The sequence below is a fragment of the Triturus cristatus genome, chromosome 8 (assembly GCF_964204655.1).
Source record: "Triturus cristatus chromosome 8, aTriCri1.1, whole genome shotgun sequence".
Classification (NCBI taxonomy): Eukaryota; Metazoa; Chordata; class Amphibia; order Caudata; family Salamandridae; genus Triturus; species Triturus cristatus.
The window spans coordinates 469277743-469301681 of NC_140591.1; the positions used below are offsets into that span (position 1 = coordinate 469277743).

General features: G+C 43.3%; 1 protein-coding gene across 8 annotated transcripts in view; it reads left to right on the forward strand.

The window, feature by feature from the left end:
• Window positions 1-15182: 15182 nt before the first annotated feature.
• Window positions 15183-23939, forward strand: part of LOC146802355 (uncharacterized) — an 87129-nt gene continuing 78372 nt past the window's right edge. For all 8 annotated transcript variants that reach the window (XR_014967742.1, XR_014967745.1, XR_014967744.1 and 5 more), the window contains exon 1: window positions 15183-15244. The gene's annotated coding sequence lies outside the window, so the exon portion shown is untranslated. The remainder of the gene's footprint in view (window positions 15245-23939) is intronic.

Below are 23939 nucleotides of genomic sequence, written 5' to 3' on the forward strand. Positions count from 1 at the left end.
CAGGGAAGTCCAAAAAGAGGAGTCCCCATTGGTAGGAGCATATATGTTAAGTAAAGAAATTGGAGCATTCCCAATCAACAATTTGGTAAATAACCAACGTCCATTATCATCAGAACATTGAGAAAGTAATTTAACAGTAAGGGGTTTACGACAAAGAGTTAAAAGCCCATTCTGTTTACCATCCCCTGGTGAGAAAAATACCTCCCCTACTTAACCTCTTTTCAATTTTAAAGATTCCTCTGTTGTTAGATGAGACTCTTGTATACAAGCTATGTCAATTTCCAATTTAGCCAAATGACTTAAGACCCTTTGCCTTTTAATAGGAGACTTTAAACCTCTGATGTTCCAAGATACAAATTTCAAAGACATGAGACCAGAACAAAAATATGTAAAAGGCACCAACTAATGTAAACCTTTAAACAACAAAAAACATACCAGCAAGCAATTTGACAATATGCAGAATTAGTGAAGTAATACAAGAAAAATAGAAATGAATGGGGGATGAAGCCACATGGAACAGATGACACGTTCGGACCGAACACAACAAGGTGCGAGAAGGGATCATACCAACTCTGGAATGATAATGATGTGGGGCAGACATAGACATCAACAATCCTATAAATGGGGGAGAAGAAAATAATTAATAAAAACAGTGGAAGTTTACAAAATAGAGTAACTAATTAAGAACATTTATAAGTCATTAAACCATGAGTTAAAATTCTTGAACAAGAAAGGAGAACAGAAGCAACTTATAAAAAGTTAAATAACAGCAAAACACTCTAAAATTACGATGCTCCAGAAAAGTCCATAACTTCGGGCTTGCATGAATTTATGAAACTTCGCAGTTTAATTGGACATTCATATGTTGTTGTCTTGTCCTTATAGGGGACCTTGAACATATATGGGTGAAAAAGCCCATATCGAGCACCTAAAGAACGTAGATCAGGTCTCATGCGGAGAAATTCTTTGTGTCTATTTGCTGTACTTCTGGCGTAATCCTGAGCAAAGAATAAAGTGGAGCCCGACCATGTGATTCTCTGGATCAATTTGACTGCTGAAAGAACCTTAAGTAAGTCTGTCAAGGAAGTACAGGATAACTCCTCTTGGTCTCTGAGAAGGGGTTGCACCTGATTGTTGACGGCCAAACCTGTGAGCCCGTTGAATATTAAGTAATATTCCTTCTGGTAACTGCAACAGTTTAGGAAGGAATTACTTGAAGAAGAATATAGGGTTGGGACCTTCTGAATTTTCAAGCAGTCCGTAAATACATAGATTGTTTCTTCTGTTTCGATTCTCAAGATCTTCAACCTGTTTCTGGAGTGTAGAAATCTGAGAATGAAGAGTGTCAACTTTGTCGCTGGTAAGACCAAAGGAGGAGACATTATGCTCTACTGTTGTGAGTCGTTCGTTCATTTGCGACCAATTCTCTGTGAGGAACTGTAATTTGGAATTTGTTTCTTCCATAAATGCACAAAGTGCTTGTATCTCTTCCAATAGTATGTCTAGGGAGACAGGAGAACAAGGCTTTGGTAGGGTAGGTGGGTCTTTTTTCCGATGTTTAGTATTGGCTTTTTCCGTTGTAGAGGGGACAGAGCCTGTAGGCGAGGAGCTTTTAGAGAAAGAGACCATAGAATCCTCAATTTTGGAATATTCCGTAAATATTTTAGAATTTTTGATGAAGGTCTGCGTGGGACGTGATGTGGGGGGTCCCTGTTTTTTCAAACATTTCATATAGAGCAAAAGTGAGGAAAAATACATTGAAGCCCACTTGTAATATAAGCACAGTCCTGGGCACACGTCTTGGGGATATCAAAATGTTAATGTCAGTCTTATGTGTTATATAAATGCAGTGGTCGACACCAGTAAAAGTTTGAAAAGTTTTTTATCATGAAGCAACAACTGTATTGAACCAAACAACCAGCCGACTTACTTAGGTCATGTTCACACCTAAACCTTTTGCTCTCTCCCACAGCGGCCACAACGACCCATTCGTATTTCAAACTCAACGCGGCGCGCCTTTTAGTGCCGACTCCTCCATCACTTCGAGTCCTACGCACGCCCCTAACCGGGTTGGAATTATCTTCGGTTGTTTGGTGAGCATCTTTTTAGACCCATCGACCACTTCTCAGTAAGACCACCTTACGTGGTGGCCCTGTCCATGGACTAACCCCTGTTCCACTCATGTCTCTTTCACACAGGGGCCTGCTCTCCTTACTCCTCTAAACACAGAACAGTTAACCAGCTTAAATTTCACCTCATGCACTCGGCTGACCCAGCTCTTTAAGTATGCTTCGCTTTTCTTGTCCGCTCAGTATCCTATATCCATTCCTTTACCTAGGGTCTCTCTGTCCTCCGATACAGTTCCCTTCCTACAGTAGCATCCTTTCCATCATTGTAATGCATTGACAATTGCTGCTGATGTTTGTCTGCGTACATTGTCCACTGGGTTCTTCTCAGACACTAATCTACCTTTTTGAGTCAATATTGTATACCGCTCTTGCCACTAGCTGCTTTAGGGTCGTTGATACCATTTATTCGTAGTACCAACCACCGCTGATTTGTGCTTCTTTCTTTTGTCCACTCTTTAAATTTTGGCATCTAAGTAACCACAACTGCTCACACTTGAATACTATGCCACATCACTTCATGTACCGTGTTTTCCTGAGCTTTTTTCGTGATATCCAACCAATGAGAGCGGCACACTCACAACAGTCACTGTATTTACTATGTTTTCCCGCGCATTTATCATGAGATCCAACCCATGAGAGCAGCACACTCACAACAGTCACTTTTCACCATATGCTTTGTGTAGTGCAATTCTCTTCAGATACACCAAGGGTGATCCCTTCACCAGTGTTCCTTGTGTATGACAACAACTAGGTTACCCTCTGTTTACTCTGTTTCCCTCACCCAATGTTTTCCTTCCCAGCCCTCAAGATTCACAGGACCACTCCTAGTGATGAAACACATGTCGGCTGGTTGTTTGGTTCAATACAGTCGTTGCTTCATGATAAAAAACTTTTCAAACTTACACTGGTGTCGACCACTGCATTTATATAACGGAAAAGACTGACATTAATATTGTGATATCCCCACCACGTGTGCCCAGGACTGTGCTTACTTTCCAGTGTGGATCCTGCGATTCACACTATTCCGGGGGTTCTCGGGTAATTCCCCCAACCTGGCAGCACCGTACTGACACAGGTCCGTAGAAGACAACGCGCGCATTAATCTGAGCGCCATTCTTCCTGACTTCACTAAAAGCCACACCCCTAGCCTTCACTTTATGGTCTCAGGAAGGGCAGCCACAGCGTTTTATACTGACAACACCACACCCTCACTTTAGGTTATGGATAAAGATAGGGTTGCATCAAAACTGTTCGAGAATCTTTCTAAAGGGATCACTATCAGTCCTGCATCCACCAGCTGTAACCCCACATGCAAAGAGGATCTGAAAGATACATTTCTTAAATTAGAGAGACTCAAGAAGACTGAAAACTCTAGGTGGTGGGACAGTGCCACCCTAAAACAGTACCTGAGACTCAACAGAGTCCCAAGGGGATTGCGCTCACAGATCTTTCCCACATTCGACGATTTAGACGATGACTTATTAGGCAAATCTCTTCAAATGCACCAAGGGTGATCCCTTCCCCCTGTTCCTTGTTGTAGTGGAGACAGATTTCCAGGTACACACATTGCTATGTTAGCATAAGCGTCTTAGAAGTTAAAACGCCATCTTGCCACTTTTGCTGCTTTTGCACACGACACTACAGATAGATGTTATTGTATGAAAACTGCTTGCTTGCCTTTTCTTCACATGAGAACGGTCTGTTCACATCCCTAGACGTGCACCGCGACCTTGGTCTGAACATTGTGTGCAGAAACAGTCAGGGCCAACACACAATGTATGCTTTTGAATTCAGGTTGATCGGCCCACGCTCTAGCCATAACACGCACACAGCTGCAAATATCTGAAACTCGATCGCCTTTAATATTGCAGTTTGCATGCATGAGACACACACTTTGGAGAATACTTTTTCCAGTCACAGAGCAAAGCTGGTCCTGTGATGTGATTCACCTAAGCTGATATTTACGGTATGGGGTTCCCCATTCAAACCTAGAGACCTTCTATTAGTTTAATAATACTAGCTTACTATTGAAGGGAGGGTAGTTGTATTCCACTATTATCTGTAATATGATTTCTCCCTTCATTTTCTGTGGTATTGTAACAATGCTGATGGTTTTATTTTTAATCATTTGTCTGCTTATGTTAGCTAACATACTGCATCTTAGGACATGTAGTTTATAAAATAAACATTCTAAACTTTACTGTGTCTCTGATTACTCTTGTTGTGGACTGATATGAGAATAATAACAAACAGGTATTTCTAATTCCCACCATTCCTGAGAGTATTCTAAGTCGCTTGTTCTGGGTTGTCTAATCATTGGTAGCTGCAAGATGATACGAAGAGCGAATGAGACACTGATGCTAGTCGGATAAGGGGTTCTGGGTACTGAGGTGAGTTTTTGGTACATCGCAATTCACTGAGGTCCTGGTTTCCTGCACATAGTTCTGTGCATGAGCAGAATCCCTGCAACATGGCACACCTAACGTTTGGTCTTATGATTTGAGACGCCTTAATAGTGCTTATATTAGTCCACGACGCCCTCACTCTTGTTTCCGGATACCGGGAGTGACAGGCGACTAGTGAACGCACATATGATTTGCGCGATCGTACTAGAATTAGGTCACCTGATAGATTTCAGGTTACTGAACAACGTTCTCCTTGTTCTTCACAGGAAACATCGGCCTCGCAGTCCGGTGGCGGAGAACGTGGCAAGGGTCGGGGTGCCCAACAAGGCCGTGAGCAACCCCGTCAGCCTGACGGTAAAGGCAAGCAGGACGAGTTTGCACGTCAACGACCCCCGTTTCAGAAGAAGAAAGTTGCTGCACTAACAGCGAGGTATGCCACAGATAGTGAGAACGCAGCTTCGGAACCTGACATGGGCACTAACGCTGCTCGACAGCGCAGCGGAGGTTACAGTAGTGCAGCAAGCACTGCGTCCATATCTGGAGGCGACAGCAACTGATACGTTCATTACTGTAGAAACTGCGGATACTAGAGTGGCTCCCCCTGATAGACTATATGACATAGTCCTTTTAATAGAAGGTGACATACAACGTAACATAAGAGGGATTTTTGGGGAGAATCTGACATCTACATATGACATTCTGTTGGCGGAGGCAAACTGGCCCCCAGCATTCATTTTTGCGCGCTCCTAGAGGGGAGGGGGCAATCCTCCCATCCTTCGCGCACACAGTGCCGAAGGATCACGCTCAAAAGTTTGCGGAAGAGTGGGCTCAGGTGCTGGCTCCGGCTTTGTACCGTACTCAGGTTGGGTGGGATAATTTGTCGCCAAGCCATGAGATTCCTTTACGGTCTATGCCCCAACCGCAACCCCAATATCCCATGCGCCGCAAAGCTAGATCTCACGTCTCAGAAATCCTTGAACAATTGGAATATCAAGGTGTAATTGAGACATGTGTGTCACCCATGAATAATCCTTTATTCACTGTAACTAAACCTGATGGGTCGGACCGCCTAGTTTTGGATTACCGGCATTTAAACTCTCATTGTCAGACATGTGCCGTACAAAATACCCACAGTTCAGCCCTAGTTGATAGTCTCGTGAGAAAAAGGTTTAAGACCACACTTGACATATCTAATGGCTTTTTCAGCCATAATCTGTCCTCTATTAGTAGTCAGTGGACAGCCTTTACTTCAGGCGGCAAACAAAAACAATTTAAGAGATTAGCCATGGGCTATAAAAAAAGCTCAGGCGTCTTTGCCGCATGTGTAGTCTCTCTGTTAGAGAGCATTGACCCTGATGCGTACTTGTATGTTGATGATATCTATCTCACAGACGACGAATTATGGCCGCATCTGTGCCGCGTTGACCGCATCATTGTGATGTTTGCAGACTTTGGTTACAAATTCAACTTTGCGAAGTCTCACATTGCGGAATATACAGTGTTGTTTTTGGGATATGAACTCAACAATGAAGGTCGAGGATTAGCCCCTCACTTCCTGGAGAAGTGCGCATGTTTGCGCGCTCCGACAACGCTAAAAAACTACAATCTTTGCTGGGCTTTCTAAATTTCGGCCGTACGTACATTCCCGATTATGCCCAGTGTATCAAGCCGTTATATGTCTTGGTACAACCTAATTTTTCCAAATCATGCTGGCTGCCAGAACATTCAGCTATTTTGCAATCTTTGCAGGCTGACCTTCTTGCTTTGAAATACTTACTGACACGTGATAACCACACTAACTTGGTAATAAGAATTGTGTCCGGCGCAGTGGGTTTCACGTACTTGACGTTCAATGAGGGCGACACAGTCCCCATTGCTTACAAATCTCACCTGTACACTTCGGCTAAAATGCGCTTTTCCGCGGTCGAGAAAGTTTTGACTGCGGTGCAGATGGCGATTCTTAAAGAGAGAGCGCTGTCACAGGGGAAACGCATGTTGGTTGTCACAACGTATCCTGCTCTGGAGGCGGTGACAAAGGCCAGTGTACCTAATTCTAAAGCTTTGCATCCACGTTGGATACAATGGGCCACTTCCTTGACATCACCGGATGTCACCTACATCTTTGATGCCTCATTGCAGACGCAGGAGTACTTGCAGTATGAATTCGCTCATCCAGCTCCTCTTTCTTTGCGCCCGCTTGAAGATTACCATTGTGTCATTTATACTGACGGTTCGGAGCAACCGGCGACGGGATCGAAGCATTCTTATTCAGCCGCCTGCGTAATTGTAGCAGGTACTTTTGTGAATGGTGAATTCAAATCTGATGTTGTGCATACGCAGTCATTGGGTGATTATACCGCACAGTTGGCAGAGCTACGTGCTCTTGTGCTTGCACTGGAGTTCGCTGATCCATGAGTTACTACTCTTATAGTGAGTGACTCGTTTCACTGTGTTCAGTCTTTTAACGACAATTTATTCTTTTGGTCTCAGAATGAATATCGCGATTCCAACGGTAGCACAATCAAGCATAAAATACTTTGGGTTCGAGTGGCAGAACTTAAACAGAATCTGCCTCTTGTGAATGTACTTCACACTCTGGGGCACCAGCGAGTTGGTGTTCACGCTGTCGGGAACAGCTTGGCTGACGTAGCAGCGAAAACAGCAGTGGCAACATATCTAGTAGCAGCAGTTACAAGATCCAAAAGTAAGATTGATGATGACATCCTGGCAGCTATTGCTGCAACAGAGAAGGGCAGTACTTACCCTAGCGGTTTCCCTTCTCGGTGCTCTTATCATTTAAGTCCTGATAAAGTTCCCTATGTGAGAATTAATGACGTTGGTGACAGATTGACTCCCAATGCGGACTGCAGACTTTCCTTGATAACTGCGGCTCTTGAAGGTATGGCCTCAGCCCATGCCGGCATTTTAGCGACTGTTACTCTCTTACAACTACGTTACTGGTGGCGCGGATTATATAAACAAACTCGTACTTATGTTCTTAATTGTGACATTTGCCATCAGATTAAACCTTTAACTGCTGCGTGCCCACCACAAACTCAGTTGTACATATCTATTAAACAACTTGGGTGTGTTTATCTCGATCACTGCGGTCCTTTTTCCTCTGATACTGTGTATAAGTACATCTTAGTTGCAGTGGATTCGTGCACACGTTTCTTTGGGTATGGCCACAACGGAGTGCTGATGCTCGAACTGTCATCAGGGATTTGCGTGTCTTTGTGGGAATTTTCACATGTGGTACCCTTCATTCTGACCAAGGTCCTGCATTCGCCTCTAAGGCGTACAAAGAAGCCATGAGATCTTTGGGGGTCCAGGTCAAATTTTCGTCTCTATATCGGCCTGAGGGCAATAGTGTTGTGGAGCGAATGAACCGTGACTTAAAGCAATCCCTGACAGCTGGGGTTTGAGGCACTGGCAGGAACTGGTTAGCCCATCTGTATAACGTAAAACATGTACTTAATAATCTCCCTAGAAGGTCTCTGGTTGGGCGGACCCCATACGAAATACTCATTGGCATAAAGATGTTTGTCCCGGACCTTGATGGTTTAGACATGGCGGCGTCGGCCGCACCCTTTGACGTAGATGATCACTGTGCTGTATTACAGAATCTACAAGAGACCAGAGACAGTATTGCAAAGGAACACTTGCCCTCCACAACTGATACTGCGCTTCAGATTCTGGTAGTCGGCTGGCTACCTCGAGTTGGTGACCTGGTCCGTGAGAAGGTGGAGAACAAGAAGGAGTTCGGCCCCTCTTATCGTGCACCAGTACCAGTGCTTGGCATGCAGAGTACAAGAACAGTCATTTTACCTCCACTTCCTGGTCGCATGGATAACAGGTACATCTCCATTGACAATGTCAAATTACAGCGAGTGGCCAATTCTTCTTAGTATGACTCCATACTATGCTATGCTGAGAAATTCTGTTTTGGCTCCGGCGTCTACCACCAGGCCTGACATTGCCATCGAGATGCATACAGTTACTAATCCTTTGTTACCACCACCGGCTGGTGGTCCACCTGAAGATACTGAGTATACTTATCCCACAGATGTGTCGTTGCCTGGGTTACAATCAATTGCAGTTGACCAGTCACGTTTTTCATTTGACACTAACTCTATGACTTCCAATCCCCCATCAAAAGTTTCTATTTTTGTTACTTGGTTTAAGAGACATTTTTTAATCCTCTCCTGGACTTACATTTGGCTGTTGCTCATAAGTATTTTTTTGTTTATGACCATTGGATTTGTGGTGGTGTTTTTTCGCCTTGTAAATGGACACTATCTCACCGAAAGATTTACAATTAGACTAATTGATGGAACTTTGGCCCCCCCACTCCTCATCGCACATAATGAAAAGGGACCAGACTTTTGTGAATATTACTGCCTGACCTGTGTTGGATGGGATTGTGTGGGATGCTGTTAGATTTCAAATTCATGGTCCTACGGAGGTGATTAATGTCCGCAATGTCCTTCGTGTTTCTATGGGAGATGTTGTGAACCAAACATCCGTTCTGATGATTTGGACATCCAGGCCATAGAGGCACTGTTTTCTGATTTTAAATATTATGCTGCCTTTGATGCTGAAGATTTGTATTTAGACACAGCTAATTATGGGGGACTATTTTGCTACCAACACTATGGCAATCCTTTCCTACATAAAGCCAATACATTTAGGAATTTTGTTAATTATATGCAATGGGAACATTGTCCGGCACCAATAGAAGGCAGCTCCAAAACTTTAGTGAACAAATTTACATATTTTACTGATTTCAGCGTTCCCGAACCTGAAGCCTTTTATTTTAAAGTGGCGGCGGAGTCAGCTTCCAAAGTTAGGCTGACCCACAATAAATGATTGTATTCCAAGTCCTTTATGGGTCAATTGGCTATTGGGGGCTATGAGCTGTGGAAAGATACTATTGATCTTAAATCTGTTTGGGGTTCTAAAACATGGCAGGTACAAGGAACAGAGGCTCTGCATCATGCTTGCCTCATCCCAAACCACATGTTATTTTTTAATTCTACCATTTTTCAAACCACCTGCTTTGGATTGGCTATTTCTAAAAAGCTTAATTTCCCCTCTATTCCTGATCTGGGTGCTTATCCTAAATGGGATACTCACACAGATCTGTCCCTTGATGCGTTGCCGTCATATATTAGTAATACATCCTTCAACAGTTCCGAATTAGATCGTGAAGGATGGTTAATATGGCAGATGAGCTCAGATTCCTGTCAACATCATTTTCTGGGTCTACAACCTGGATATACACAGGTTCGAGTGGACCCCCGCTTTGAATCTTCCCATTCGGTTACTACCTACTCTGTAGGGAAGTTAAGTCAGAACTGGCTGCAACATTCCACCTTGGCATCTGTTAAACTTAATTTATCAAAATTAAATGACAAAATAGATTTGAATGATTTTGTTAAAGGTCCTGTGGGTGGCAGATCCAAAAGCTGGGTGTATGCTATTTATAACGAGGTTTGGAAATTATGGCAAATGGAAGCTGCTTCCCGATTGAGGGCTATTGATCATGCCAATTTGGAAAAAGTGCTAGCTGTCATCGATAATAGCATTAACACCCTTTCTTGCAGAATTTACAAATTAAATAATATTGTTTCGTCTGTTGTGGAATTGTGCAGGATAATATGCCAGTTTTATTTCATGGTCAAAATCAGTTGCGTTCTATAATGCAGTTTGCATGGACTTTGCAAACATTGAAGGCTGGGAAAGTTCCCTGGGACTACATGAATACATCGTCTTTATTTCTGCCATCTAATCTGACTGCAAAACAACAGTTCCTGTCCATGAAAGATGCAACATATTCATTACTGCATATTGAAAAGTTGGAACCTTTGCCTTTCTCTGTGGCCAAATTGAACTCTGCTGTGTGGCTTATCCACGCGTTAATCACCTTGCTATTTCCTTTGTTTAAGTTCAGTTCATGTATGAAACATTATGCCTTAGGCAGATATGAACCATTGGGTACTGCTTACGTGCATGAAGTTTGGTCACTCCCATTTACATACAGGTGCATGAGAGAAGGTAAAGAGGTTTATTTGAAGGGTGAGGAATGCACTTCCACACCTGATCACTCAGTAGTCTGTAGGCACATCCAATTGCATGTGTGCATGTAACGTTCAGGCACCGAATTTAGCTTGCGTTCTAAAAGATATTCCTGTGCCAGCTATTATGCCCACTTTTACATTGTTAGCTAACGGTAGTTATTTGCTTTTGAATAATGAAGCTTGCTGCGGGATGTTAGTAGGGATTTCCTACGTTGCGACTGTCTCACAACGAGTAGTCTGCTGTAAAAATGTCCTTTCCCGCCCCCGCATGGGAGACTGGATGTATCCATCTGGCCTTCCATCCCAACCTTGAAAGCCAAGTTCAACAAGTTGAGCAGAATAAGAGCTCTATTGTCTCAAAAAGTAGTCGCTCTGACTTCCTCCCGTGAAACATTCGTCCTTCACGTGGCTAACACCCGCACCGAGGTGCATGCGCTGTTAAATACTGATCTACCCCTTCATTTCGGTGTTCTGATTCATACTTTATTCAATGCCTCGTAAACAACTGGCTTGGCGCATTTTTTCAAAGTTGTGGGCTCCGGCCTCGTGACCTCCTTCCAAACAATTTTTGGTGTGATACCGGCATTTTTTCATTCTGTTTTTTCCAGCATCTTCGGTGGGCTCCCGTTGATTCTCGCCCTCACAGCTGGTGTGCTTCTGTTGGTCTGCTTGCTGCGCAATGGCTGCACAATATGTGTCCAGGGTGATCCCTTCCCCCTTGTTCATTGTGTATGACAACGACTAGGTTACCCTCTGTTTACCCTGTTTCCCTCACCCAATGCTTTGTATCCTTCCCAGCCCTGAAGAGTCACAGGGCTACTCCTAGTGACGAAACACGGGTCGGCTGGTTGTTTGGTTCAAAACAGTTGTTGCTTCATGATAAAAATCTTTTCAAACTTACACTGGTGTCGACTACTGCATTTATATAACGCATAAGACTGACATTAAGTTTAGTTTAGTTTAGTTTAGTTTAATACATTTATAGAGCGAATGGTTACACCACAACGGTGTGTCCCCGCGCTATGACACAAGAGAGAGAGATTGCAGCGAAAGAAGGGTGCTAGTTCTGAGTCTATACTGGTTCCGTCCTGCTATACAGCCATGTTTTTAACTGCTTGCGGAAGTGTCTTTCGGAAGTTTCTGTTCTCAGGGTTAGTGGCAGAGTATTCCAGGTCCTAGCAGCTATATATCTGAAGGAGCGAGCTCCCATTCTGGCTTTATATATCCTCGGTGTTTTAACCAAGGCCATACCCGTGGATCGCAGGGTCCGACCCGGTATGTATTCAGTTAGGAGAGAGAGTAGGTATTTGGGGCCGGATTTCATAAGGATGCGGTGTCCGTAGCACAGAGCCTTAAAAATGACCCTCTTTCCTACTGGCAACCAGTGCATTCTGTGAGTTAGCCCTCCTGGGGAGGCCAAGCACTAATCGGGCAGCGGCATTTTGTACCCTCTGTAGTTTCGCTATAACCCCCTTAGTTGTTCCGAGATAGAGCACATTTCCATAGTCTAATTGAGATGTTATTGTCGCATGTACAATGGTTTTCCTAGCGCTAGAAGGCAGGAGATTGAGAATTTTCCTCAAGACTTTGATAGCTCCATAGCATTTGCCCGCAACCCTATGTATTTGGTTGATAAAGCTCAATTTAGAGTCAAAGTAGATTCCTAGATTCTTTACTTCAGTTTTAGGTTTAGGCAATTGTCCTAAGGAGACTGGCCACCAAGCAGATGACCATTTAGTTGGCGATCTACCCACAATCATTACCTCATTTTTGTTCCCGTTTAGCTTGAGGCAATGGTTGGACATCCAGTCTGCCACCTCTGATAGGCATTGTGAGAAACGAGTGGCTGCTTGTTCCTCCTTTTGTGACAGTAGGACAATTAGCTGTGTATCGTCGGCATATGAGACAATTGACACATTATGTTGTTCCACCTGCTTAGCCAGGGGGCCTACATATAGGTTAAAGAGGGTTGGGCTCAATATCGAGCCTTGAGGGACCCCCTGCTCCAGCGACATGCTTTTAGACATGTAGGGCTTCTGAGCCACTTTGAAACTGCGTTCAGAGAGGAAAGATCTCAGCCAGCACAGAGCTTGGTTCCTAATGCCACATGCTTCCAATCTTAGTAGTAGTAACTGATTAGAAACAGTGTCAAACACTGTGCTGAGGTCAAGAAGGATCAGAGCAGCGGTTTCCCCTTCATCAGCGAGTTTCCTTAGTGCTTCCGTGGCATAGAGTAGTGCCGACTCTGTTGAGTGTGCACTTCAGAAACCTGATTGCGAAGGGTGTAGTAGGCTGTATTTATTAATATGATCAGTTAGTTGTTTATTTGTGATTTTTTCTGCAATTTTTGCTACAAATGGCAGTAGGGATATTGGGCGCAGGTTTTCCAATACAGTGTGTTTGATAAGAGTGTTCTTTTTCAAGCGTTTGACGATCGCTTGTTTCCATTTAGTGGGGACCATACCTTCTTTGAAGGAGCGCGAAATGATGTCTAGAATATGCGGCATAATGGGGTTGGCTCCTTCCATGATTATATCCGGTCTTGCAGCATCTAGTAGTGAGCCGGATTTTATTCCTCTGGCTATGTCAGTGAGTACAGCAAGATTCTGTATAGTAAATTCGTCCAGTGTTCCACCTTCGTACGATTCCATACTAGGGTCTATGGTGCTGGTTCCTTGTCTGGCCTCTATAGGAAAGGTGTCATATATGTTCTTGACCTTAGTGGCAAAGAACTCTGCAATGTTATCACAATTCTCCCTGGAGGTAAGGCACTCCTCCATCTCCTTATAGGTTTTAAGTGATTTCAATATAGTGAATAATTCTTTAGGGGCGTTTTTGGCTCTGTTAATTTTTTCTGTGTAGTATGTGCCTCTGATTTTCTTAATTTGTGTGTGATATAGTTTAAGCTCATGCTTGTAATCTTCTCTAGCCCTATTGCAGTAGTTGATCCTCCAAATTCGTTCCAGCTTTTTACATTTCTTTTTGGCTTCAGCCAATTCATTATTAAACCAAGGTGCGGTAGCACCCATCCTTTTCGGGATCTTGGTGCTCCATGGCGCTATTTCATTTAGTGTCTCAGAAATCCATGAATACAATTGGTCATTAGCGCGATTTGTGTCCCTTTCAAATCTGGGTACCCTTTCTGTTAGTGCCTGGGAAAAGGAGTTGGAGTTGTAGTTATTTCATGCTTAGGCTGTTTAGGGAATTTCCTGTGTGAGGGTATAAAAAAAGGAACTAGGTAATGGTCTGACCACGGAATGGGACATGGAGGTCCGACCGTTAGGTCTTTGCTGTTAGTAAAAATAGGGTCTAATATGTGACCCCTTTGGTGAGTAGGATGTTGTGACATTTTGAGTCAGATTTAGTGTTAGTAGGTCCTTACATAGCAGATTTACTTCCTGGTCTTGCTTATTATCAAAGTGAATGTTCAAGTCACCAAGCACCACGAAATTGTTGTGTCTGAGGGCTGGTTGCACTACTGTGTCTACCAAGCTGGTTATGAAATTAGTGGCTGGGCCTGGCGGTCTGTAGATTAGCCATCCGGCTAATATAGTTTCCTCTATAGTTGATAGAGTAAAAGAGAAAGCTTCACAATTGTCTATATCAACTTGTTTGACCTCACATGTCATTTTGCTATTATGTATTATGGCTATACCTCCTCCAGTTTGACCTACACGGTCCTGCCTCATCATCCTGTAATTATCATTCATGGTATCTAAAACATCTGGAGTGGAGCTCTCATTGAGCCAAGTTTCAGTCAGGAATAGGGCGTCTAACCTATGTTCGTCGAGCAAGTCCTTAATTTCATATTTGTGTTTGACTAACGATCTGCAATTAAGCAGAGCCAAACGAAATGTAGAGTCATTTGAGATTTGGCTCTCAGGCCTGAAATCAGATTGGCAGTGCAGGCACTTAAGAGTGTGATTATCTACATCCAGCCTGTGTTTGCATGTAGAATTCAGAGGTTTGGATAGTATAAGCAACTCCCTTCTGTTGTATACAATCCAGTCTCTGGGAGGATTGGGCGCCGGGGACCTGGCCCCTGGGCCCGGACGGGCGCGGACGGGCGCAGACGGGCTTGCCTTTGGCGCGCCCGCTGCGCACGTCCGCTGCGCTGGCCGCTTGCACATAGGTTTAAATAGAGGAATCAGGTTAGCTCCTCCCCTTCTCCCACCCGGAAATGCGTCTGTCTGCCCAGCCGCGCCCTCCACACAATCGGCACAAGCCGTGATGGACCGGGGCGGGCGGAGCAGCAGCGCTCAGACAGCTGAGAGTCAATAAAACTAATATTTCACAGTTTAAAACAAGACAATTCTTTAAAAACGCGGTAGACTTGTGAAGATAGCTGAGTCACTTCCGCACTGATTATAAAAGTCTTTCTACAGTCTGTGATTAAAAGCCAATGATAAAAGCGAAGCTCATAAAAAGATTAAAAGCCCCTACTCATTGCCTGTGCCTTCTCTCCTTGTGTCAGAGCGCGGTCGCTTGCACATAGGTTTAAATAGAGGAGTCAGGTTAGCTCCTCCCCTTCTCCCACCCGGAAATGCGTCTGTCTGCCCGGCCGCGCCCTCCACACAATCGGCACAAGCCGTGATGGACCGGGGCGGGCGGAGCAGCAGCGCTCAGACAGGTGAGAGTCAATAAAACAAATATTTCACAGTTTAAAACAAGACAATTCTTTAAAAACGTGCTAGAATCGTGAAAATAGCCGAGTCACTTCCGCACTGATTTTAAAAGTCTTTCTACAGTCTGTGATTAAAATCCAATGATAAAAGCGAAGCTCATAAAAAGATTAAAAGCCCCTACTCATTGCCTGTGCCTTCTCTCCTTGTGTCCAACATTGTGATATCCCCACCACATGTGCCCAGGACTGTGCTTACTTTCCAGTGTGGATCCTGGTATTCACACAATTCCGGGGGTTATCGGGCAATTCCCCTGACCTGGCAGCACCTACTGACACAGGTCCGTAGAAGACAACACGCGCATTAGTCTGAGCGCCATTCTTCCTGACTTCATTAAAAACCCCACCCCTAGCCTTCATTTGTAATATAGACTGTCCAAAGTTATGGCTACTTGTGATGTGTATACTGAGGAAACAGTAAACAGAGCTTTCAAAATAGTGGAGACACCTTATTCTGCTATAGTCAAGTTCCCCAATGGCATGTGTTGAAATATAAATCTCAAAGCACGAAAAGAAAAGGGAAAAGCACATTGGGCAGTTGGCATCTATTTGAGCATTATTTAAGACAAGAACTTCATTATTAAGTGTCTTTTTCGTGGTTGTGAGCTGATGAACAAATTTCCTCACACATAACGTAGGCTAAGGAACATCGGCACAAAATGGCAGCCGCAGTCCGCGACCCGCGAAGCTTGAGGTGAAAGTTAAAAGTAAGCCGAGTTCTGGTCTGAAAAGTGCTCACGGAAGCATTCTGTTATGTCTGCTCGTCTTCTGCCGTTCGCCGCAACTCGCCAAAGTTCTTAAAACGGCATTAAATTATGTGCGGTCCGCGTCGTCCAGAGGAGCTTCACTAGGAGACTGCAATCCGCCATCGGCATCAAGCCATGCCCCCCTCTGTGAAGTTCCTCTTCTGATTCAAGGGTTTTAATTTTGTGGTGTGGACGGGGGCTCCTGGGCACTGCAGAAGACGAGGAAGAAGGCTATGGCTTAGCCACGCATGATATTTATGCTATGTATGCTTATGGATTATTGTTTTTGTTACCTTTGAGGAAGAGAGATGGGTGTGTATAAATGCCACTAACACCTTTCTAATTTTTTCACTATATCTGAATACACAAATTCTACATGTATACAAGTCTTGAACTAAAAATCTGCATCTTTACAATCTCACGGATGCACAACCAATGGAATCTGCTTGTGCACATCTTATGTGAAGCATCACATGTCTGCGCAACCTAACATGAGGATTCTTTCAGGCCCCTGTACTTTCACACAGTTTTGCACTGCTCTGGTAAAAGTGTACGTATCAGAAAATTCAGGTAGATTTTTTGTTTTGCAAATCAGCTTAATTTGTGCATGCATCCTACAACTGCACCACACTAATAACATACAAGGAATTTTATTATTGGCTACATATTGCCTCGACGTTGATGCATGATTTAAAAATAACTGGAACGTGTTTGTTATTAGGTTTTTAGAATCAAATAATCTTAGCATTGCATATGGTTATCAAACAAGTTGAATTGCATCAGTTTCCATTTATTTTTCACTATACTATATGACAGTTGAACCCTTTAGGAATTTCAGAAGTGCTTTGATAGCTCTAAAAAAGTCAGACGGGCTGCTTTTTGGAAGACTATTGAAAGTATTTCTATGCTATCATTACCGTGCAATCATCACTTATTTTTAAGTTTCCTTTTTAGTCATGAGGAATTAAAGCGTTTTACTATCCAAGTTCCTTTGCAAATCCCCAACGAGATCTGAAATTGGCCCTTTAAGAGTAACATGAGAATGTTCCCATGCATATGATACAGAGTATGGTTTCAACAATCTATGCTCTTACTTCCCAAAGGTTAATCAGTTCCTACAGACTTGACATGCTGAGAGGGCGTTTGCCTTTCCCTGGCCTGAAATATACAATATGTTTCATATTTATATATAAATCACTGTTGGAGCAGTTTAGAGATATTTATTTGTATAAAAGGAAAATTGCATTATGGTAGTCTGCCACAAAAAAATGGTTTTCGTTCTGCTATGCTATTGTTAAGTATTAGATTGCAAAGAGTTTGAAAAATGTCCGTGCATAAGATATAAGCAATCATGTACATCCAACACAGCCCATATATGCCATACAGTTTGCCATCAGCACACCTCAATGTGACCACCAACGGGACAATCTACAGATCTAGAAGATGCATAAGCAACAGGTAAGACCCTCTACCTATATACCTTAGGCCTTGATTATGTGTGCCTTCTGATATGTGCAGTAACTCTTATTTCACCCACCCAGTAAGTTTCGGCAGGCCTCGTCTGCTGTAGTTTGCTAGGGGTGAAATGCTTGTTAAATTCTGATTTGTGTGGCAACTGGGGCAGAAAGCAGCAATTCTTCACACAATTCCCCATTTTCTAGGGGGAACTCGTAGTCAGAGGCAAGGTCAGTTGGGGATAGAGAAAAGGCTATGGCACCAAAATGAAAGTGGCCCCCTCTAGTGATTTAGGTAGCTAAAAAAGTGGTCTGTTTGCAAATTAGGACCGTTTTGAACTGTATTAGTGTTTTACAAGGCATGAAAGACTGCATGGATTTTGAGCTTGCTGCAGGCAATGCTTTTCTTAAAATCAGGGAAATCAACAGTAAAAACTGGCTCAGCAGACCATAAAACATGCCTGTGCTGTTCTGGGTTGGGCCTTGAACCTCTGCACAGAACACACACACAGACTCAGTGGATGCTGTAACTTGCTCTTTCCCAGTGCTGGATGTCAGTGTCCTTTTATGATCTAGATAACATCATTAGACTATACCATTAATCCTCCCTCCGCAGGTGCGCCCTTGCTGACACATCCTTACCACAACATGCCTTGGAAATGTCCAACACCGCATACCTCCTCAAACTCAAATAAAAGGAAAAAAACAGACCAACAGAAAAAAATATCAAGCACAAAACATAAACACATTACTAAATCAGAAAGTCTTTCAACTTCTGGGACAGGATTTGATCAGTTCTTAAATTGTGTCAATGAGTCCCTCCTCTGGGATTCTTAAATTCCACAGCAGTAGTAGGCGACAGGGTTTTGTCTCATTCCACTTCCACTGCACCGCTGGTTACGCAACTTGCCTGAGTACCTTCCCACTGCTCAGTGAATGTTGACTTATCTCTGTCCATCCTTCTTCTACCGACATCGTCTTAAAAAAAATAGCCTCCCTTCTTTCCTCTCAACTTGTCTCTCCTTTGGGTTCCAGCTGGGCTTCTAGGCTCTAGAACATCTTTAAGGAAGAGATGTTCAGGGTGACAGTTTAGTTCCTCTTTCAGTGCATATCATTGTACCCCAGATTCTAATGATTCTCAATGGGGTAGGCTCAAAGAAGAGCCGGAGTTTGCTGCCTGGTTATTTGTCTTTTACCAGAACTGAATCTCCCAATCTTAGTTGTCTGGTTTGATCCTTTTGAAGCTGTTGACATTGAAACCACCTGTCCTCTGGCAGGATTATTGCCGTCCACACTCGATGGTGAGTAATCTTAGTGACCACTCAGCAACCTATCAAAAAAAACAATAGAGTGAGGGTAATGAGGATCCCGAACCCCCGGTCTGGATTTGAGTATAAAACAAAGGAGGGAGAGAGATGCAGTCGAAAAAGATTCAATCGAAAAGAAGGGGGAGAGATAGAGAAAGGAATAATTCAGGGCAAAAGAATTTCCTATTTGGAAAAAGACCCATCACTCACCAACCTGGTTGGTGACATGCTTCATCATCTGAGTCCCACCCTGACCGCCGAATGCCGTCAGGGTGTGCTTCGACGCCTAGAATTCCAGCAGAGCGGGTTTTCGTGTGTGTAGGTGAGTGAAAACGTGAATGATGAAAAGAAAAGTGATATATTAAAAGTGTCAGCGGTGTGCTTCCTAATAATTTAATATGAAGCCACTTGGCACGATTAAAACCTGTGAATAGATATCGTAACTGGTATTAATGGCCAGTGATATCAGTGTTGGTATGTGTGTGTGGTCAACATGTTTCAACCTTTCTAGTAATTCTTAGGTTTTCGTCAGGACCAGGAATTTGAGGAACGGGGGGTCTGCACTCGCTAAGGTGCACCCACACCCTGAACCGCTGTGTACTACACCTTTATTAGAGAGTAGTTTGTTGTGCCTTCAAGCCGTTCTTGAAGGATGATTCGGATCTGTAAAAGTAAAATCCGAAAGAAGAAACTTTCTATTGGAATTATTCCCATTAACTCTCCACGCTCACTTATTATGGTATGCGATATGCAATGTGAGTTGTTGCATGCAATCTATTGTGGGTGTTTGAGGGTGGTTTTTGCATGTCTCAATCCATGTATAGGGCATGCATTGTTGATTTGGCGAAAAGAATTATTATTAATATTCTCGCATCACGTGCATTAGTTGTGCCTGTCTGTTGGCAATACAAGAAGGGCATACGTGATGATTCACACTGCTATCAAACATTTCTAGTGCAGTGCGCGTATATTTGAAAAAGTTTAGACAGAGACAAACAAATAAAGAGCGCTCAAGGACTCACGTTAAAAAGGCTAAATATTAAGCCTCATGGTTCCCGTGGGGAGCGTGGGCTCTGAACCATTGCTGTGATAAAAAAGGAAACAACATTTTCAGCTTGATTTGTCTTACCTTGATCTTGTAAGGCCCTTCTATAGTTGGAGTAGGGATACACTTACGTTCTCTCACCGGTACGCCCGTTTACACACCTACTTCGGGGTCCCAAAGTTACCGAATGCTGACGCCGTGTCTATCACGGTCGGTATTTAAGAGAAAATGCTTCTGCCCTTGTGACTTGGGGTGTGGTTTAATTGGGTCATAGGGATCAAGGTAAAATTCTGTATTTTGTGAAAGTGATAAGGGTTCTGCAATAAAGAGGTGTTTATTTGCAGATGTTTGCTGAGTCATAGGGCTCAGCATAAAATTCAGTAACCCGTGTAAATAATAAGGGCTCTGCAGTAAAGAGGTATATTGCAGAGAAAAGGTAACAATGGATTCTGATTGAAACCTTGGTGTGTGTGTTATAACAATAAACTGAGAAGAAGAGATAACAGAGACCAAATTCATCTACTAAGTACTGAGTTCCATGGTATATTGTCGTTCAGCCCTGTTATGTGGGTTGACAGACGGTACACCCATCTTTGTTCCTTTTCAAAGAGTGTATTCTGACTTTCGACAGATTCAATAACAGTCCAAATCATATCATTTGGAGTGTGGTTATTGCTGATAAAATGTTCAGTCAATTTAGTAGTCGCTTTCTTGCATCGGATAGTACTACGATACTCTGTTATGCGTTGTTTAACTTTACGAGTGGTCATGCCTACATAACGTAGATTACAGGGGCATGTTATGAGGTAGACTACATTGCAACTGTTGCAATTGGTATGATTTTTTTGTGTCCAGATCTTGTTGTTTTCCAGTGTCAGTGTTTTGGTGTGTGTAGTGAGGTGACATACTGAGCAGTTCCCACAGGGATAGTGACGTGTAACTTTCGGTAGTCCCCAAAAGGTCAGGACTGTGGCTGCATCAACTGCAGTGATTTTCTTCAGTCGAGTGTTAACCAGTGAGTCCTTTAGATTTCTTGCTCGTTTGTTTGAGAATAAAGGCTTCTCCCATTGCAGATTGCCAGTGTTTAGGATTGACCATCTCTTTCTGATGGTGTTCGTCACCTGATTCGACATAATATTATAGGTTGTCACACAGGTGAGAGGTGGTTTCTGTATCGGTCTACTGGTTTCTTCTAATAGGGCATCTCGGGGTTGGTTTCTCGCCCGTTTTTGGCCCTTGTCCAAGATATGCTGAGGGTAACCTCTTTCTGAAAGCTTTTTGGAGAGAGAAGAGGCCTGTGTTTTGTAGTCTGTCAGTTTGCTACAGCTCCTTCTTAATCGAAGGAACTGGCCATAGGGTAGATTTTCTTTTAGTGCTCTCGGGTGAAAGCTATCATATTGTAGTAGATTGGTTTTGGATGTTGGCTTGGTATAAGTTTTTGTTTCAAGTTTGTTGTTTTCATTGTGGATTTCAACATCTAAAAATATCATAGTGATTTTATCAATGCTGTGTGTAAATTTTAGATGGGGGTCACAGGTGTTGAGCCAAAAGATGAAATCTTGCCATGTTGTCATTGGGCCTTGCCAGATTGCCAGTACATCATCTATATACCTTCGCCAAAGTTTGAGGTACTTGGAGAAGGGTCTGTTAGTCCCGAGAATAAATTGTTCCTCAAAATCAAAAATATAGAGGCCCGCTACACTAGGAGCACAAATGGTCCCCATAGATGTACCTCCTGTTTGGAGGTAAAGTTGACCTTCAAATTCAAAGTAATTCTTCATTAGGGCGAGTTCTGCGCATTTAAGGACAAAATCTCTTGGGACATTATGGTCCCAAGTGGCGTTCTCCAGGGCTTTTGCTAAGACTGCCAATGTAGCCTCTTGAGGGATATTAGTATACAGGCTTTCTATGTCGAAACTGACAAGGATAGTTTCTTCATTAGTCTCGATGTCTTTTAATACATTGAGGACATCTTTGGTGTCTCTCAGATATGTGGAAGTCTTCTGTATCATGGGTTTGAAGAAGAAGTCACTATATTCAGAAAGGGGTTGGAGGACAGAGCCTATCCCAGATACGATGGGTCTGCCTGGTGGGGGAGATTTATTTTTGTGCATCTTAGGAAGTACATAAAAGTAAGGTATTTTACGTTCATTGCTGGTTAGGAAATTAGCCGAAGATCGTAGCAATTATAGACCCCTCACCTCAGACCCTACTGTTGCACTGAAACAAGAAATTTCCAATCTTGTCAACAGCGCCGAGGAAAGAGGGTATATTTGCAAACAGGAGGCTAACACGGGCGTACCGGTGAGAGAACGTAAGTGTATCCCTACTCCAACTATAGAAGGGCCTTACAAGATCAAGGTAAGACAAATCAAGCTGAAAATGTTGTTTCCTTTTCTATCAAAGCAATGGTTCAGAGCCCACGCTCCCCACGGGAACCATGAGGCTATATATTTAGCCTTTTTAACGTGAGTCCTTGAGCGCTCTTTATTTGTTTGTCTCTGTCTAAACTTTTCCAAATATACGCGCACTGCACTAGAAATGTTTGATAGCAGTGTGAATCATCACGTGTGCCCTTCTTGTATTGCCAACAGACAGGCACAACTCATGCACGTGATGCGAGAATATTAATAATAATTATTTTCGCCAAATCAACAATGCATGCCCTATACATGGATTGAGACATGCAAAAACCACCCTCAACAACCCACAATAGATTGCATGCAACAACTCACATTGCATATTGCATACCATAATAAGTGAGCCTGGAGAGTTAATGGGAATAATTCCAATAGAAAGTTTCTTCTTTCGGATTTTACTTTTACAGATCCGAATCATCCTTCAAGAACAGCTTGAAGGCACAAAAAACTACTCTCTAATAAAGGTGTAGTACACAGAGTGCAGAACCCCCGTTCCTCAAATTCCTGGTCCTGACGAAAACCTAAGAATTACTAGAAAGGTTGAAACATGTTGACCACACACACATACCAACACTGATATCACTGGCCATTAATACCAGTTACGATATCTATTCACAGGTTTTAATCGTGCCAAGTGGCTTCATATTAAATTATTAGGTATTAGGAAGCACACCGCTGACACTTTTAATATATCACTTTTATTTTTCATCATTTACGTTTTCACTCACCTACACACATGAAAACCCGCTCCGCTGGAATTCCAGGCGTCGAAGCACACCCTGACGGCATTCGGCGGTCAGGGTGGGACCCAGATGATGAAGCATGTCACCAACCAGGTTGGTGAGTGATGGGTCTTTTTCCAAACAGGAAATTCTTTTGCCCTGAATTATTCCTTTCTCTATCTCTCCCCCTTCTTTTCGATTGAATCTTTTTCGACTGCATCTCTCTCACTCAGCAACCTAGGCATCTTGCGCTTGGAGCTGTAGATGTGGTAAAATGAGGGGTTTACCTGTAGTCTTCTACGAAGGAGAGGGCCTGCTCAACACTTTGGCCAGTAGCTTGAGCAATTCGTATCACTTTCCCCAGGGTTCTCATGAAGCATTTAACTTCTACATTTGCTTAAGGCCATTTTGAGGAAATCTTGCGGGGTTTGATGCCCCAGGACTGTAGGTACTCAGTCACCTCTTGGCCATTAAATGGTGGTCCTTTGTCAGTGTGGAGTTCTGAAATGAAGCCATGGGCTGACATAATGTTTTCCACATATGGGATTATTAGTGGATGGTACCATCTCTACTTCTGGGTACTTCAAATGGTCATCAATGATGACTAGCATGTAGTGTCCTTCAGACAGGCACCCAAACCCAGTGCTGGCTTGATGCCAGAGGACATGCAGGATTTCTTCTGTTATTATTGCCACTGGCCGCTCAGTACCAACTACGCTGCATAATCAAACCTCCTGACTGTCTGTTCAACATGTTTGTCTAGCCATGGTCTTGACCTACCTTGGTGTGACCTTTGAGCTAGGCTAACCACCTGCTGGGTCAAATGCTGGGGAATGAAAAGCCTCAGATTCCTCAGGAGACAGCCCCATACAAATACTGCCAGCTTATGCCTCACATTGTGGAGTGAGGTCAGCACTTGTTTGACCATGTCTGTGTTATGAAACATGTTG